At 40.6% G+C, this 20,039-nt stretch overlaps 1 long non-coding RNA gene across 1 annotated transcript in view; it reads right to left on the bottom strand.

Annotated features, from left to right (window-relative positions):
• LOC139694893 (uncharacterized) overlaps window positions 1-20,039 on the bottom strand; it is a 228,236-nt gene that overhangs the window by 50,158 nt on the left and 158,039 nt on the right. The window contains exon 2 of the long non-coding RNA XR_011702240.1: window positions 6,191-6,343. This is a non-coding gene — a long non-coding RNA (uncharacterized lncRNA). The remainder of the gene's footprint in view (window positions 1-6,190; window positions 6,344-20,039) is intronic.

Here is a 20,039-nt window from a genome sequence, read left to right as displayed (position 1 = left end):
ATCGCATATACGCGCATCCATGCCTAAGAAAACCAAATTGGCACTACAGCAGATATCCTATGCATGAAAGACGCAGCGTTAATGCGATTAATTCAAGGATTAAGGACAGGAAACGCATGATCGAGCATAATTATACGCCTGATAATGTCGAATTTCTGACGAATCCGGTAGTTTTAAATACAATTTATTGGAACTCACAAGGCTTTTATACTTCAAAACTCATATTTATAAATATTTTTTGTCCCCGGATATCAAACCAAGCCCTTTCCTTTCACACACCAATCATGAGTCTAATTTCGTTACAAACGACACAGAAATATCTGCAACTAATAGGTCTCCCGCCAATCGAAGGCCTCATTTGATGTGGACAGAATACACCTATATGAATGGATCGAAATGAGGTCTTGGTATGGTTTAAACGCCCACCGCCAGCGAGAGGTGGGAGTTCTATTTGAATAAATCCCTTCAGCTGAAGGAAAGATAGGAAAGCCGTATTCGCCAAGGAGACGCGACGAACTCGGTCTGGGAAGCAAAGAAGTAGGCAGGCGGAAAACAGAAAATCGATGAATTTAATTAACTTCGGCACAAAATGTGCGCGAGTATTACAAAATGACCTAGTGCCCTTTTTCAATTGAGACTGTCAAGTATTAACGTAAAAGCCAGCAAAAAATTCTAAATTAAGGATATTCATTTCCAATTTTTCTAGTTAGAGTAAATGAACTGAAAAATTACAGACTAAAAAGTTAGAAAAATCGTATGATTGGGACACTGAAAGAATATTGGCGTTTTTACGAAAAATTCAATCATCATTAACCAATGTTAAGGAGTCGCTAATATCGGCTAACTTCATGTTCTAAGATGACGTACTAATCCAGTGGGTGGAACGCTGGGCTACCAATCAGAAGACCCACGTTCACTTCCCGAGGCCGCCTCTTTGGGAACCCTCAGCTTCATACAAGATGTGTTAATTTTCTGGTTCTAGAACTTCCTGGGAAACCATAGATGCTACAGAGAAAAGATCTGCCTCCTGTCCTGAGGTGTAAATTTCATCCACCCTTGGGCTTAATACTATTGGATGAGCTCCATCCTCATGTTTCAAACATACATTCTGGTTGATAACTGTGATCTATTCTCACTCGCATTTTCTGTTAAGCTTATCACGAAAATTTGTATGGACTATTTGCCATTTTGTTATCCACTTCCTGATTTTGAAACTATTCTACTGATTGAGTTTGCAATCCCTCGCATCTTCTTTTATTGGGCGCTTTTCTTTGAATACGGTTCAATCCAAAATACTTCCATCATCTTATCATTAGTAAAAATAGTGAGTGACTACACGTATCAAAAGAAGAAGAATTGACTTGCAGAAAGGAGCTTTTGCAAGGAAGAGAGAATTGATGACAGGAATGTAAGGATGTTAAGAAATTATCAGGGAAACATTTTATATGAAGTATGGTTTTCTACAGCTCGGAAATACGGGTCGTTGAGGATAATAGAACATGAACTGGACGCTTTTTAGATGAGGGTGGGGAGATGGTTGGAAAAGGTTAAATGGACAGATAGAAAAACAAACAGCTAAGTTCTATGAATTGTGGAGAAGGAGAGAGAGTTTTTGGGAGAAATTCACAGGAGACAGGAAAGTTGGATGCAGAGCTCTTTGATTGGTAAAGGGATATTGAAGAAAAAATAAGACCTATACTTTCTGGCTGAACTCTTTCATTTAAACGTTCCCCGACTGCACGTACCACGATCACATTCAACGTATCTTTGTAATTCTAATTATAGTTGTGATTTAAAAAAAATAAAAACTGTAATTTCTCTTTCCACTGAAATCATTAAAAACTTGATTTTTATGGCTGAATTTAATCAAAAACAATCTACGTTGACTGACAGCATTAATTTTTTGAAATAATCGTTCCGGGATAACGGCGTGCGGAGAACAGCAGGGCGCGTGGATGAACACGATAGGCCAGGGCAGCAACAGATAATGTGGGGCGAACCGTAGCGCTTGGTTAAATCCACAGAGGCAAATGGCGAACGGCAATTTTATACGAATTGGGTCTCGCATGTTTGACCAGCAGCGCTATCAGGACCCTTAAAACTTCCATCCCAAATTTTGAAAATATTATTCGTACTGCTTCTCTGATGACGCTGATAGCTTTTATCGCGTGGGTTTGAGTCATTCAAAACGTATTCGGGTTTTACTCATTGGTCCCGAATAAAATAGGTGAAGGAGATGATAAAAGTGCGTGAACTAGTAAGAGGGTGGTCCCATAATTACCCGGCCTGACCTAGAGATTACGGTAGTTGTTTGAAAAATATCAATGTATTAGGAAGTAAGCAATCCATAAAGCATGTTTCACGTTTGAAGACGCCACGTGGTTTAGTTTAGTTAGTATATTGCATATTAACTGACAATTTGGACATGAGAAAGCGGTGTGGTGGATGGGTGCCGCGTTTGCTCACACTCGAGAAAAACCAGTGTCATGAAGATTTTTCAATTGAGTGTTTAGCAAAGTTTCACAGCAACAAAGCAGAATTTTGCACCATTTCATAACCATGAAATTAACCATGATTAATGGAACCATGTGAGAAACATGGGACCATTAATTCACACTCGAGACAAAACAACAATCAAAACAATGGATTCGAAAGGGAGAACCGTCTCCAAAGAAGGCGAAGACCGTTTCATCTGCAGGCAAGTTCATGGCGTTGGTTTTTTGGGATGCGCGTGGGATAATTTTCATTGGCTATCTTGAAAAGGCAAACATATCAACTGCGAGTATTATGCAAACTTACTGCAACGTTTGAGCGTATAAATCAAGCAAAAGCGGTCGCATTTGGCTAAGAAGAAAGTGTTGTTTCATCAAGTTAAATCACCAGCTCACAAATCCGAAATTGCAATGACCAAGATTCGTGAATTTAAGTTGGAATTGCTATCGCATGCACCCTATTCGCCAGATTTAGCCCCCTCGGATTTATTTCTGCTTGCAAACTTGAAAAAATGGCTCGGTGGTCAAAGATTTCCCAACCGTGAAGTAGTGATGTGAAGTGGAGTTGATGGCTATTTTGAGAAGCAAGATAGTTCTTATTATAAGAATGGTATCAAACTAATTGAACATAGCCGGGAAAAGTATTTTGAACTGAAAGGAGAATGTGTTGAAAAATTAATACATTTTTATCCAAAAGTTTTGTGTTTTCTTTGTTAAGTCGGGTACTTCTGTTACCATCCTCGTTCATATTTCCTGGATTACACCGGACTAAACATTCAAGCAAATTACGAACGGTTTAAGAGGGCATGACACACCGATGTATTTGCGGGTGAAGATTAGCACGGGTCAGTCCAGAGAAATAGTTTGAAGTGGTTCATTCCTGAATACTAGATATTTATAAGAAAATAAACATATATATGCGAATGAAGGTACTTTTGCCATTTGGCCGGTTTTCGCGTTTGAATGCGTATTTGTCCAATGCGGCTCGTTTCTATCTCCTGGCAATGTGGACCACAAAACGCACACTATTCCTATCGTTTATGACATTGTATGATTGCTTTCCCTACCATCATATCCTCTTGAGTCGTCGTTCACTTCACCTCTGGTGGGTGAAACAGCTCCCTGACGCCATCTCCAGACAAAAAAATCGGGATTCTTGGTTGAATGGCTTCAGTGTCTTCATTTTCATTATTTTCGCAGAGTAAGAAAATATGACTGAAAAGCAATTAATCTCCTTATAGTATGGTGCATATAAAATTGCTATAAGATTTCGAAATGACTAGGGAAAAAAATATATCCAAAAAATCTAGCCGCATTGGATATCCCACTCTACTGAGGGTGGGCCTCCTTTGCGTTTTGCCCCGATTTGCCATTCACAGATGGCTCTCCCATCGAGAGATGGCACCTAATGATTTTCCTCCTTGGGCGACGGGGTGCTGCCCCCCGGAAATCGATTCGCGTCGGCCCGGGGGGTGGGGATGTGTCCGAGATAAGATCCATTCTCCCCTCCCCGCCCCAGCCCTCTCGCTTCCGAATTCGTTTCATTCATAAAAATGGAAGGCGCGGGAGCATTTGCCCGTTTCCCAGAAGCCAGTGCCGCGAGAATAAACACTTATCGGGGAATCGACGATCATTACGGGAGAGCGTTTGATCTGCCGAGTGACCTTTATGAGAAAATAAAGACGAAGTAACTTCAGTAGCTTAATTTTTTTCATGAAGTTTTATCGGGTCTTCCACCGGGTAAGGGGTTCCATATTGGCCGACATTTCGGTACCCGACTCGTTCATCGTCCTCAGGGTAGATTAGCCTTAGTAGCTTCATGTCCTACTTGTGAGGCAGGAGAATACCTGGAGCCCATTCCTCAAATTTGCACGGCGGTTCTAGAGGACCTTGTAATTTTCGCGTACCCACTCTGATGAAAATAATCCTTGATGCAGCAATTTTAAGTTACCTAGAATACCCATTATGTGATTTTGACGATTTTGTATCTTATCTAAGACTTTTTAGAGCAGTTTTTACAAGACTCTGGACAATTAGAAAAGGTCTTCTTGGCCTCAGAATTCTCAACGTCCGATTGAGCTTACCGCTACGTCGGATGAATACTACCACCGGTGGTCATTACAGCTCGTTCTTTTCCTCAAAATGATCAATGGCAATAGTCATCCACTACTTTGTCCCTATTTTCTTTATTATAAATTCTTTAGTTAATACCTGACCTCACGTAATGACTTAATTACATCTAGGACGTGTACGAGCTATTTTCCGCGTTCTGCCATTTTTTGGAGCACAACATGATTTAATATTTGTCAAAATCAATTCATAATATATATTTTTAGCGAAAGGCCGGAAGGTGACCCAATATGCGTACGTTCAGACATATTTAAATGCAAATAATGAGCAATGATATTCCATTCTATTCAGCAACAAATTTCTTTAACTTTGAGGTTTAAAAAAATTAACATATATCAAACGTATTTGAATTAAAGTGCCGTTTTCCGCTTCACGACTACGAATTCATAAATACTGACAATAAATACGCAAAAATGGAAAGAATTTCGAAAAAATATATAATGCATCTGAATAAGAATACCGTACCCACCGTGTTCACCTTAAATGTTATATTCATATGGAGAATATACCCATTAGGTGCTGAATGGCGTTTTTCTTTTACTAACCGGGGTCACCAAAGTTTTAAGTCAGGGCCATCTATGGTTTCCAATGTCGCGTTTCTCGCGTTCACAATTTGCTAGACTAACATCAATAAATCACGGTATAGTATAAGCACTCTTTGCCCTTTACTATTTCAAGTTAAAATAAATTTATCATCGCTTAATTTCATGATAGTACGCTAATATATCTAACAATTAACGATATTGCTTGTTCTCCTGGAAAATGGATGTATAAAACACGATTATATTTATGATGTTGTGTGAGACTCAACTTCCCGTTTTTAAGGAAGCTAAAAGTGTCCGGGAACAAATAAACGTCTGCCACCTAAATGAAAAAATCAAATACAAAAAGTCAGTACGCTTAAATGAATTGAATAACGTATAACTGACATCCAACACATCGAACATAGGTTTAAAACATGGAGGTTTTCGCCTGATAACTTAAAAATAATAAACATTGGTAATGAATGCACAAAATTTAGACAGATTTAGAAAAGCGATGTAAACTCACAAACAAATTTGGCTTAAGGCACCCTGTTCCCCTTCACTAAAGGATATTCGAAAGTATTGGGATATTGAACACATTTTTCCTGATGTACAGTGAGGAGTCATGCACATGACGTAATTCACGAAAGCGAAGATTTTATAAATCTGTTAAATACGTGCTACTATCGCGTACAAGTAATATTTAAAAAAACAAACTGGAGTGTTTCTTGATATTATATACTTTCCTTTTTTCCGAAGATGAAATGATCTGCCGATTATGGTGACGATATTTGAGGTCAGAGCACGTCCTCCCTTAGGGCACCTTCCACGCCGATTTGAAGGACGAGTTACCATAAAACGAGCCAAGTCATTAAAACTTCACGTGAAATAAATCGCCACACGTAGATATGTTTTTGTGAAACTTTCAGGGTTAGGGGATTATCAAAAATGAGAGGGAGGGAAAATAGACCCTTTTAAGTTCCCAAAGAGATGCGTCTCAGGGGTGTTCTTCGGGGATGGCAGATTAGAAAGGGCCACACTCACCAGATCCTCGCAGAGTTCACTCTTGGCCCGGAGGCGGCGATCCAGCTGTTCCTTCTCGGAATCCAGCGCTCGCCTCGCCACCTCCAGCCTCCGGTTCGTGTCCTCCAGCTCCTCGAACCGGCTCACGTCCACGCTGGCATACCTCTGGAGGCCCTGGAGGGAGATGTGGGCGAATAGGCGAATCGGTGAGAAACGCAGAACAAGGTCGTCGAACCCTTCACTCAAAGGGAACTCTAATTCTAAAATCAAAGGGAAAAGTGAATATTAGGAATAAGACTGACTGGGAATGGCACGGCAATTAACTGGGAGGCTGCTACTTTAATAGGTGATTTCATTCATTAACCCTGTGGGTAGATTGACTGCAGTGGAGAAAGCTTCGCCACCAGATATTTACTCTGTCACAACCACTCATGAGAGCTGTTCGTTTTATGTCGCTCTTATAAGTTGCGAATTCAATTACTAATTTTTGTATATTTTACTTATGCTATTTTCCTATTCGTAAAATATAATAGCGAGACTTTTTTGCAGATACTTTGCCAGGTCCCTTAAAGGCAGGGTAAGGTCGGTTGCATATTAAAAATAGGAGTTAAAACATAGAGCAACTTTAAATTAACCCTTTATATTTAGTGATAGAGGAATCAATTGCCAGCCAAGTCGAAGAGTTCTGCTACCTTTGCAGTGTAATTACAAGAGACAACAGATGCATCTCTGCAATGGAAAGAAGGATAGCTTTGGCGAAGTTTTTTTTAGAATAAAACGAATCTTTTAGGAAACGAACAAAGGAAATTGAAAAGTAGAAAATCCTGTGCAAAAACGTTTATTTAGAGTACATTATTTTATGGATGCGAAACTTGGACATTGGAAAAGAGGGAAAAGGCTCGGCTGGAAGCAATGTTAATGTGGATTTGGAGAAATACAACAAGAACAAAATGGGCGAAAAAGAAAAGCATTGAGTATTGAGTAGGAATTAAAGAGGGAAGGAATTTAACCAAAGAGATGAAGAAAAGGAAAATTAAATTTGTTGGACATGTTCTAAGACAAAACAACTTCCTGGAAAATATAATGTAGGGAACAATAACAGGAAGAAAAGCAGGAGGAAGGCCAAGAAACTAATGGAAAGATGATGTAAAAAGTACTATGGGAGTAACAACATACAAGGGTCTGAAAAGAACGGCAACGGAGAGAGAGACACCAATGGCTGCTAGGACAAGGCTCCTGCCTTTAGAAGATGATGAACTAAGAGCAGGAGGAACAGTTTAACTATCTTGGAAGTTTTCCTTACCAAAAAGATCAAAGCAGTAGGGACGTAAGGAGAACTGCATTAAGCAAAGAAGTATTCGCGAGGAGCAAGGAGTCGTTTACAGAAACATTGATTGAGGATGTTAAAATATCGGGTCAAAACATAGATATGGAGCGTAGTTTTGTGAAACTTGAATACATGATCGCTGAAGCTATATGTTAGGTTGGAAGCATTTGAAATGTGGCTGTGGAGAAGGATGGAGAATGTAAAATGGACAGAAAGGAAAACGAAAGAGAAAGTGTTAGGCATGGTGAAAGGGGAGGAGAGGGGATTGTTGGGAAAAATCCAAAGGAGGCAGGAAAGAAAGGGCATTCTGATCGGCAATGGGATGCTGATCATTATGCTATGCTGATGGAGAACGTTAGGAAAGCAAGGAAGGGATAGGTAAAGAAGTGGCTTGTTTGACGGAATAAGATGAATTAAAATGAATTGATCTAGGATCCTGTGTTGGGCAGGGTAAAAAGTCGTATCTTTAGAGTCGAGGCTTATTAATGCAGCGGTTTTCAGTTCATTTTCATCCAATACAAACCTTAAACGGTAGACTACCAAATAAATAAATAGGTCTCATGACACAATTTTAAATCAGGTTTTTATATCTCCTCCCACCACGGAAGGAGAAAGGCGTGAAGGGAACGTACGCGTATCCGAGTTCACTCCAGTTGGACTCGGGCACCGAGAGAATTAACGGAGAACCAGGCGAGATTTCGCGGGTGTGCTTGATGTATCCATAGAGATAATTTTCAGTGACATAAATGGGACAGATGTCGACCTGTCAATCCTTAGGTACCCTGCCTCGATCTCTCTCTCATACACACGGCTGGCGTGCCTGGTGACGGGTGTCTAGTGCCGCGAACCTTGCTTGAAGTGACATGTTCGCTCGCTGAGGCGTCTTTAGGCCGAAGGTTTAGCTACAAGGGTTTACACGATTCGTATCTGGCATTAACTATTGCTACACACCATCACCTCTGATGCTCTGAGCCAACGGGAGGCTGCTATTTGGCCAATGAACGTGCGCATATATACGTTCGTCTAGGTAAATATTTTTTCTTGCCATTGCATTCCCTGCGACTAAGTTTTGGCTAAATTTATGGGCGAAGTTTCCACTCCGAGGTTTCTCTCTCTCCCCATAACCCTGAGGGTAACATGCGGTGAACCCGCGGGCGGTGGTTATTAACGGTTGAAAAGAGATTCGTCCAAGTGATGCCCTAGTTTCCTTACGCTCCAGAAATATGATATCCAGCTGCTCTCTGCCCCTGAGCATCTGGATGCCATCTGAAGGACCCAAACCCTCGTGTCCCTTGACCCCTCTCCACCTCCATCGTCTTTCCGATCAACTCCCCTTCTAGGAAAGGAAAGACTGCAACTGCGGACGCACAGAAGAAACCTAGAGCAACAATTAGATGACCACCGTATTATTAAGCAATAACATTTGCTTTTCAAACAATTTTTCTCAGGAAAGGCCTACGGCCGAAAGGTTTGCGATGATTGACTCCGAATCTTAATCATTTCACAAGAAACCATTGTAGCGATCCCCTAACACAGTAAACCATTTCTTTTTATATGAATGATAAATAGATGAAAAATAATAGGAAAAATAAACTTAAATATCCTGAAATTACATTTTTCATACGAGAGGAAAATGCCCACCGATTTATATCAAAATGCGAAGCCATAGAGATTCACGGTATTTCCAGCAGAGGTCAACCTCAGTCAAGAAAAAATTGAAATGAATGAAACGACTTCGAGAGAAGGTGAGAAGGTAAGGGCAGCGTATTCAAAGAAACAAAAAGGGGAAAAAAGTATGCAACAATTGAGCAAGAAAAAAGAATATATCATTTAATTGGACTTGTATCTCAGCAGTGACAGTTACATAACATTCCCGTTTGGAAGTTTTCAAACATAAACGAAAAAAATTACATTTCTTCTTTTCCAACAAAGTGAGTTGAAAATCAATTTTGACTTAATTTAAAATTAATTGCCCCAATTTTGAGATTAATGACACTCCTATAGAAAAGTAAATTATATGCTAGGGGGGAAGCAGGTATTCCAAAATATTATCTAGCATGATAACATGTAATAAACATCTTGAATTTAATTAAAAAACAAATAAAAATCCCAATGAGAGAGCAGAAGGAGACGATGGTTTTCTACGCTCTTGGATCTTACCACATGTAATCGATAATCTCTACACGATTAACGTTGGTCAGTGTTGACTTCCGAACATTTGACGCCTCAACTATATGTCCATCCTTACTGTCACGTTCTTCATTACCCCATAATTTCTACCGGTCTCCATGCGTCCCGAAAGCTATCGTTATATCCCTCGCCCTGTCATCCATTACTTCCCCTTTTTGAAGCTTTCAAAAGGAGGAGGGAATTTACGGCAGGGAGGTCAGGTAAGGCAGGTTACTAGGTTACTAAGACAAGACTCATAAAAACTTTGATACGAAGCGCAGTTTTGTGCACCTCGGAAAATGGTCGCTGAATGCCAGACGATAAGCAAAGATCAGAGTTCCTTGGAATGTGGGTGTGGAGAAGGACGGAAAAAGTGAAGTGGACTGAGAGGAAACTAAAAGGAACTCTAAAAGTCCCATGGTGGGAGAGGAGTTTTGGGGGAAATCTGAAGGAGTTAGGATGCAGAGAATTCTGACCGGCGAAGGAATGATGCAGATATAATGGAGGAGAGAACGTGATGCAGGCGAGGGAGGGAGAGCAATGGAATAGAGCAATATTGGACGGAAAGGAAGTAAGCGGAATGGAAAGGTTTATTATGTATAAGATGTCAGGTTGTGTCTTATGAGGCGAGGCTAAGAAATTTGCCGGTAATTGGTCTTCAGTCTACCTTATCTGGTAACATACCCAATAATAATAGTTGTTTAATATATGACCACATCGTCCATAATCAGCTTTGAAAATATTACCATGAAATAAAGGCGATTCAGAGAAACTAGTACGATCGGTAGGTCAGATTAACATGCCAACTTCAGAAGGCCAGGACTTGACACAATACAAATGAAAAAAAATGTTGAGCAAATACTCCTCTTGTTCAAGAGATTCTCACTCAAATATTGGCCAACGTCTTCCGAATGAGTCAATCTGATCAAAACAATGGGAGCCCACCGGAGATAAAACCACTGCACTTATTTTAACAACGTTTGGAAATAAATTTGAAGCAGTTGTTAAATTTGTTTCGGAACGCCTTTAGAATGAAGTATAAACGTTTAAACTTCGGTCGGTGGTTACCCATGAAATTATTCTGTGGAAGAGTAAAATCATTTCACTAATTCCAGTATCACACTTCCAAAAAGAAAATGGCAGTAACTTTTCACTTTAGTAGCAGTGAAAGTGCGCTCAGCAGCCTGTCGCTCCAATCTGCTGGGCCGACGACCGACCCGTTCTCATCTTGGCTTCGAAATTCGTTGGTCGGAAGCCAAGGCATGCGCGGCGTCCACCACCCTGATATTTTTTTTGCAGGTTCCCCCCACCGTTCCTCATACATTTGAAAAACCCTAACCCCCTCATCCCTTACCCTTTCCTCCTGGTGCTGCACCCCCTGCCACACACCTTTTTGGTGGCTCGGAGGGTATTGGTGTAGATGTAGATATCATTTTGACCAAACCGACACGAGCTTGCATTATTAGATTGACTTTAACCGCCCAGCGAGTTTCTCTCGTTAAGTAGGCACGAGGAAATTCGGCATTTATCCACTTTGAACTGCAGTTTTTTCCTTTTAAACGATCAAAGTTTCAACTCAACGAGATCAATTTAGAATAAATAACAGAAAATAATCTCATATATACCCATCACAAAGTTCCATTTTGGCTCAGGAAACGTTTAAAAATAAAAAATAAGCTTTTGAGTAATACTTCTGTTTACGTATTATTTTCTAACTTGTCCGCTCCATTCAAATGTGAATTTTTCAGTCTACATAATCAATTCAAAACATTCCCTCTCCTCTCACATGAATTTGTTGGGTGATACAACCCCCATCCATTTAAAATTCAAATAAACTGCGGGAGATGCCGTAACAATAACTTTTTAACGGAGTCATCCTCAAACTGCGCATTGCAATGCAACACTTTCAAAGAGTTAAAACCATTCACCTTTACCGGAAACCCGGTCCGATCCGATTCCGGTCAATGCGAATGATTGTTACTGTTTGAAATTGTCGCATTGCCATCCATTCTATGCAAAAACGACCTAATCAGGGCAGGAAACTTCTGTCATACATGTTGTCTATGACCGTATGCATCCATTCTAAATTCCATTTAGATAGTCTTTATTTCTGACCTGAAATAAATATTTGATAGTCCTGGCGTTTCAGTTCACACTGATTTTACTCACATAAAATGGGTTAATAGCTATTTTAGAATAGTTTAATTAAGTCTGGAGTATTTATAGTCATTGTTTTATCCCAAAATACGCTAGCAAAAATGTAGAAACAAAGAACGATAGGGTAGAGCAATCATAGGAGGGATGAGGACCCAAACTTGGGATCGCTTTATAACAATCGGAGGGAACAGACGACGAACCAGGAGGAGGACTCCGAGGGGGAAACACGACGGCCCATCAATCAGCGGCCACCTGACCCACTGCAATTCGTACAGAAGGGAGCAAACTCACACGGAATGGTATGGACACGGAATTTCAGGTCGGTATATGTCCCAGCATGTGATGATGAGGTAGCAAACCTAATTTTTTATAAATAATAGCTACATGTACCATATAAATAAAATAAAATTACTTAAATGCCTATAAAGTAATTTAATGCAGGCTGAAGAGGATCCGGCCTATAACCGGTTTTGTTTGCTTCGTTATATCACTTGAGTGCTCAAAGAACTGTGAAATAGAGAAATTTTCAATCAATAAATAACCTTAAAAATGGAAAAAAAATGGATTGGCACTTGGATTTTGGAAGATGATGGGCAAGTCCCACATTGAGCGCTGGAGGAAGGCATTGAGAACCTGACCCAATGGGACACTCGCCAAAATAATGCATTGGTTGCCGATATAATAAAAGGCTAATATGTAATGGAATGCTTTTTTCCCACAAATTTCTTTTAAAAATTCATTGAAAACTATTACAATAACGTATTTACTATTTGAAAACATACTTTCGGAAGTCTCTCAAAATTAGTCCACAATAGCTACATGCAAATTTTACATTTCGCCTTAATTTTTCTCGGAAAAACATTAAGCATTATATATGACATTAGTAATAATACAATTCTTTAAAATAGAACAATAATTAACGAATGGTATAAATATCTATTTCAATGTGTTACAACCAAATATGTGCCTTATAACGAGTTTTGTCAATTATACTAATGTAGCATAAGGGTAGGCATGTACAGAGAGTTGACGTTATTATAATGATGAGGAGGGAATCAACTGTAAAACCATGCGTTGTAATAGGCGAATGATATGCTCGTTTATCAGAGAACATTGGGGCTTCTAAATGGTACCACGAAAAAATAGCAAAAGTGTGAAGTTAATTTTCACACTGACACTGCTTAGCGGTGCATAGCCTGCGATGAATAAACGAACGATCTATTTCATTCTTACGTTGCTGATGTTATGACGATAGTATTTTCACCATACCTTGCCAGAAAGATACTAATGGTATCGATTTCATAACGAACATCGCCAAACAATTGAATCGATCCGATGAGTCCGTCCTTCAACACGTCCTGGAAAAATATTTATGAGAGCGAAGAGGGGTCGGAAAACATCCGTACATCGTCCGTCCATCCATCCGTCCACTCGGCAAGACGCAATGCAAATGTGACAGTGGTTGGTGTAATGGTTAATGGAATGGTGTTGGACGCAATGTAAATGTGACAGTTGGTTTTGGGTCATCACCTCGTATTAGAAGAATTTGTACCCATATTCTTTTCTCTGCTTTCCCTAGAGTTGTGCCAACAAATTTTGCAAAAGAAGGATGCCATAAGCATGCGTCTGTCCGGAAGTTAAAATCCCTCATCTCTACTTACCATTCAAATTCCAGTTTTTAATTGTAACTTCCCTCTGCGATAGCGTTTAACTCAAATTTAAGCATGCATTTAACAGTTTAAGAACGCGACCTTTCTGCTTGCAGCGGTTCCAAAGCACAGGTCGTCCTGTGATATTGTGGGAGGGTCTCTTTTAGTTCAAATTCGGGCGAGACTTGTGGACGCCGTCCGTTTGTGTCGTGGAATCGTCCGTTCTTAAGAGGCACCCCTCTCGCAACACCCACTCCACGTTCCATCGCATCCCTTCGGCCGTCTTCAGCGCCTGCCTCTCCTCGAACAAGAATTTGGCGGGCCTCTCCGCGTGGCCTCGTTTCCAAGGCAACGAGGCCGTGGCAACGGAGGACGGCGCCATCTCCGCTTCCCTCAAGAAAGCCCCTCGCCTCCTCCCCAGCCCTCTGCAGTTCTCTCGGAGGGAGCTCCACCGTAACGCGGACCACCCCCCTCGCCACTTACTATTACCGTTGGACAAGGGCAATCCATTGACGAGATCGACGCCCACGCACATTTGTACGACCTATTACTCAAAGAACTAAATTCATCAAATTCAGGATTTTTCGTGAGTTTGCGTTGAGTTTGGTCCTCATTCTAGAGACGACGCTCTGAATGTACTGCATGTTTCGTTTTCTTGTCAGAAGAGACCTCAAGACGGTGGCAGTAACGCCTTTTATTTTAAAAAGAACGTGCAACGTTATAAGTGGCTAAATTATTTCTCGAAGTACTTAAAATTAATTAAACTACACCACTGAACATTGCAGGCTTCGTCTTCTTCTTCAGGTCACGGAAAAATTTCGAAAAGTCATCTCGGGATTGAGAACCCGATGCAGCTAAACGTAAGAGAAAACCTCGTGTTCTCAGAACGTCGCCGTGAAAGTCTCCTTAAAAAAGACACTCTTCAAAGACGAAGGTTGGTTTGATAAGTAAGGGTAGTGTAAATGATGTATAGAGCCCAATATTTTGCATTAAGTTCAAACATTACAACTGGGTATTTATAAGCGGGGCAGCCGTTCCCGAGTCACAATTCAGTCACTAAGCAATATCTAAGTACTACCGGAAAAATCACGGTGCAGCAAATGCTACTCAACAATCTAACCTAACTTTGGATCGATAGTGCTATGCTCTCTCTGATGGAAGTGGGCATTTTGTGCAAAGGATCTGTAAGACGTTCTCATGTGTTTACGAGCCTTTACCACGTAAGAATACGAGGCTGTACGAAGTCTGAGCGCCACCTTGTGCAATTCAATGGAGAGTTTTGTTCGTGAATAGAGGAGTTTGCGAAGCGGTGATCAAGAGAAGGATCCTCCTTGAAAAGGCATTCCAGGGTGATCGACGGCTTGGGGAAGATATTAATACTCATGGTGAGGTGAAGAGATCTTATTTTAAAGTATTTGCATAAAAATAGGGCGTGGGGAATTATTACCCCACTGCATAACAACGTCTTCAAGTATCGATAAAAAACGCGCATGCATGCATTCAATAAATGCAACAATGTAAATTTATGAATATTAAATTCATAGAATTCATCATTGGAATTAGGGATAAGGAGGTGTGTGTCTTTCCCCTGCCCTCCTGGTTCCCGGTCTACTATTACCAGCGTTGTTTTGGCGGAGATCCAATAATAGCGATATGGAGGAAGGGGGCCGTCGACGCCATGTTCATCCGAGTGCTGACGGGTAAATCATTTACCGCCTGCAGGGCTAGCAACATATCGGCAAATTGATGGGGGGAAAATGTGTACCCAGGTTCCACTCCGGGTCAGCAAAGTCATCGGACGGAGAAATAAGACTAAGAGGTCACCTCGGGTTTGTGCTGGGTCACTCCATCTCCAAATCTATCCATGGGTCTGTCAGATGGCCCAAGACGCGAGGGCACCCTGAGGAGCAACGGACGATGCTCGCTTAGTCCTTTTCTGATAACTTCATGTGCATCCAGAAAATACATGAGAGAGAGAGAGAGGAGAGAGGAAAAGCAGCCATTTTCTGATGAGCAGCCAATTTCTGAAAACCATCCATTTTCTACGCTTCCTTTTAATAGCTACGCCGAAGGAAAAAATTACCAAATGTTGACCTAAATATATCTGAAAATTTAAAGGTCCAACAGCAGATAGATAGTTTAAATCAAAAGTAAATAATCCCTGAATAAGTTGATCGCATAATTTCATAGAGAATTACTTTCATAAAATCCCATGCATACGTAGATGGTTGAAATGTACAAACGGAAAATTGAAAGAATATTAGTTGAAACCCAACCCTTTGTGCAGGAAACACTTGACGGCATATAAATGCAAACGTTTAGATTTATCTAATTTCTTTGCTTAAATAAACATGACTAAGATTGATGCACGTAAAAATACAATTTTAATTTTTCCTCTACTTATTATACACTATGGACCAATAGAACAGTTCGACAGCTTTCCATTTTTAGCCATTTGTTCGTCGACGTCGCAAAATCTCACTTAGTTGAAAGGTTAGGATAGGCTAGCTGAGTGTTTTAGTCCTAGAGTTACGAGTACATTTTGAAGACCAGTTACCGATGGATGATTTCAGATTCATGCACAAATTCAACACAGATGATCAAAGATAGGGCCAGTGTGTGAGGAGATAAAGGTGTCTATACTCTTTTTCAAAAAGGTCGTAACTTTCTCAAGCTCAGAAGAGCGATGAACTTCAATAAAGTGCGAGCAACAATCATCAAAATCCACTCCATTTAAGAAATGAGGCTGGATACGAGCAAGGCCCCAGCAGGAAATTCCACAATGGAGTACATTCACTTACATTTGGTCCCATTCAAGGGAAGTAATGGATGCGGTAATGCGTGGATGTTCGTGAGGAAACGGCCTGATTTTTATTTTGACATTGCCTCGAATTGGTCAAAATCCAAGGATATTGACATTTCCAACTGTAAAACGCTTAAGAAAAAACCAGCGACCACTTTACGATATTTCATGAATAAGAATTATCATTCTACGGACAGTTTACATAGGCAGTTGACTCGTATTACTTCCTTTGAATGGCGTGCCATTTGTAAAAATAATTTATTCATTCATGGTCCGCAAAAATCTTGGTCGGATCCAATGGTAAATTTTTCTAGGCAGGAAGTTGGTCGATGTTTAATGATATTAGTCCCTCCATTAGGAGACGAATTCAAATGCGGAGATGCCTCGGGTTTTACTCGCCCCGCCCCACGAATTGCCACCCGTTCCCCCCTATCTTAACTCACCACTCCCCCCCCCCCGCCGAGGGAGTGGGTGGACCGGCCACCCGTTGGTTGATGGCAAAATAATGTAGGGCCGATCCGCTGAGGGGCACCTGCGACGCTGGGTCCACCGCCTGAGGTGGCGGACGGGGCCAGCAGGAAAGGGACCTAATCACACCCCTTCCCTCGCACATACACACAATAACTCCGCGAATAACAATATTATTTTGATCAACTTCTCAACCGCTCACATCATCTCGTCTAGTCTCCATGCTCTCCCATTCGTCTAAAACCCAGAGGAAAATAGATACGAAGCCGAGCAATTCAGAACTGTTGACTTTTAGTGATCGACGTCGCTTATGCCGATTGGATATACTGTAGACCCAAAACTAGCACTACTTCGTCGAGGATTTAAAATGGCTAATTATGACTCTAGGCTCTTTGTGGCTAATATTTGGCTTGGCGGTGAATATCGGTGGCGATTCTCATCACACCATAATTTCTGATATGCTTCACTTGCTGTTCCTCCCCGAGTCAATTTCGAAAGTGAGTACTTGGATGCACGTCAACGAATTGTACTCACTTGCATAGTAATATATGCATACTTTCTAGTAATTTGTAATGAACATTTTAAAGTACAGTGCTAATGAAACAAAAGAAAGAATTACTTAGTAGAATATAAACCGATCGTGTATTAAGACACCCAAAATACTTATAAATAGCATCACCAGAAAGCAGACCGCGACGAACACAAAGAAGGTTCTAGACGAAGAAATAATTTCCGTAGTAGTAGTTAACTGCCGAAGTTTAAAAAATAAAATACCGGAATTTCACCACCTCATTCATAGCACAGAGTCAGATATCATTATAGGAACTGAAAGTCGGTTAACAGATGATATCGCAGACAGCGAAATATTTCCCAAGTCCTTCACAGTTTATAGAAATTTGTATGCACGGTATTTCGTTACAGCATCTTGTTCCTTTAAAAGCCCCAAAATTGCAGATTTTAAGAGAACGCCTCGATAGCTTAACTGGATAAAGCGCTCGACCGGATATTGAGGGATCTGAGTTCGAATCACAGTCAAGGCGAAGGATTTTTACAATCTGAAATTGTTGCAATGAAATGCACATTAGCGGATTATCCGTTAAAAGTTACTGTTGCGGCATATCCCGACTTTATAGAAACGACGTTTACAGAAACGACAGACAGAATAGAGCCGGGGAAGGAGTGTTTATCACGGTTAAAAACTCTATCGTCAGTAGAGCTGAGTTATTTCCTGATAGCTGTATAGAAAGTGTCTGGTGCTCAGCAAAAATACCCAGTGTGAACAGAATATATGTCTGTGCGTATTATAGACCACCCCATGCTGGCATTAACTCAATACGAGATCTAGAAAGGCAGATAAAAAGCTTTACATCCCACAACAATGAGCATAGACTAATTATCGCTGGCGATTTTAGTGTTCTCACAGTAGATTGGGATTCGTACAGTTTTATAAATGGAAGTAAAGACAAGGATTTATGCGAGTCCCTCTTATTGACGTTCACCTCAAATTCCCTACATCAATTAGTCACTTCACAAACAAGAGGAAAGAACATTCTTGACCTATTAGCCTACCCAATATTCCAGTTGGTGCAATATTCCTAGATTTTAAAAAACCTTTTGATAAAGTCATTCATTGCAAGTTACTCGCGAAGTTGGAAACTTATGGAATACACGGGAGTGTTATATGCTGGATAAGACAATTTAAAAGAATTCGTGTTCAAACAGTCGTCCTGGACGGTGCATCATCCGATACTGTCAAGGTCACGTCGTGTGTACCACAGGGATGTGTCATAAACCCCCTCTTGTTTCTTATCAACATAAATAACCTCAGTACCGTGGTTAATAGCAGGCTCCGTCTTTTTCTTGAAGATGCTGTGATTTATGGGGACATTCAAAGTCGCGAAGACAGAGCTAACGAGCTAGCGTTAGCTAACGACCTAAATGCAATTCAGACTTGGTGCGATGCATGGCTATTGGAATTAAATTTGAAGAAATGCGTAGTAATATTTTTTTTGGAAAAGAGTTACTCCCTCCCATTTAGTTACAAAGTGAAACAAACAGAAATCGCGAGGGTAGATTCCTTTAAATACTTGGGTGTAACGATTACTCATGATCTGTTCTGGGGAAAGCACATACGAGAAATATGCGGTCGTGCTGATAAAAAATTGGGATTTGTAAAAAGAGTGCTGGGTAAATGTGGCGAAAAGGTTAAGGAAATATGTTTTCTTGCCCTAGTCAGGCCCCACCTAGAGTATGCTGCCAGTATATGGGATCCTCAAGAGATAAATTTGATTTCAGAATTGGATCGAGTTCAGCGGAGGTGGGCTAGATTTTTCAAAAATTGTTATGACCAACGCAGTAGTGTATCTACTTGACTAGCAAATGTAGGCTGGGATTCCCTTAAACAGCGGCGTTTACAATATAGATTAAACTTATTAAAAACATTTAAAGATGGGTCCTTTTCCGATAACATCAAGAACATAATACGAACCCCAAATTATTACGGGCGGAGGGATCACGAATATAAGATTAGAGAGATAGACTTCAAGACAGACAGGTTTAAATGGTCATTTTTTCCAAGAAAAATAAGAGACCAGAATGCTTGTAAATGAAATCCCCCAGGAGTCGGCTCGACATAATAAGTGTTAACCTAAGAGGTAGCGACTGCGTATGGTTATACTAGTTATTTATATTTTGCTTGCAGGTTCCCCCACATTTTCCCTTACATTTGAAAAACCCTAACCCCCTCATCCGTTACCCTTTCACCTTGGTGCTGCACCCCCTGCCACACCACTTTTTGGCGGCTCGCAGGGTATTGATGTAGATGTATGTGTATATATGTTGTAAAAGAATCATGGCGAGTACTTTGAAAATTTAATTAAGTTGTGATAATTATAAAGAAATATTAAAATGATCGATAAATGCAAAAAAATCTATTGGTACAATTTTCCAACACAACGGTCATCCTTGTGAGAAGAAAGTGTAAAATGTAAACTAAGTTCTTAATAGAACCTAAAATGTACATTCAACACTAAAAATAAGTGTAAACACATATGCCTGTGAATATTTACACGAAAGAAGTAATTAGGTAGTTCCACACAAACTTGTTTCAATTCGCGTCATTACTTTACTCCCTTACGTTTTGCGACCTCACAACTGCTCTCGATAGTAAAAATTCGAATGGGAATGTGGGATGCGTTGCATCGGCTCATTCGCGGTGGCAATCCTTCCTCTCCGTTTATTGGCGAGATGAAGGAAGGGTTGGAAGGGGAGGAGGAGAGGGGGGGGGGAAAGATTCCA

The sequence above is a fragment of the Hetaerina americana genome, unplaced genomic scaffold (assembly GCF_022747635.1).
Source record: "Hetaerina americana unplaced genomic scaffold, ioHetAmer1.1.p SCAF_59, whole genome shotgun sequence".
In the NCBI taxonomy this organism is placed as follows: Eukaryota; Metazoa; Arthropoda; class Insecta; order Odonata; family Calopterygidae; genus Hetaerina; species Hetaerina americana.
This window is presented reverse-complemented; position numbering and strand designations above follow the sequence as displayed.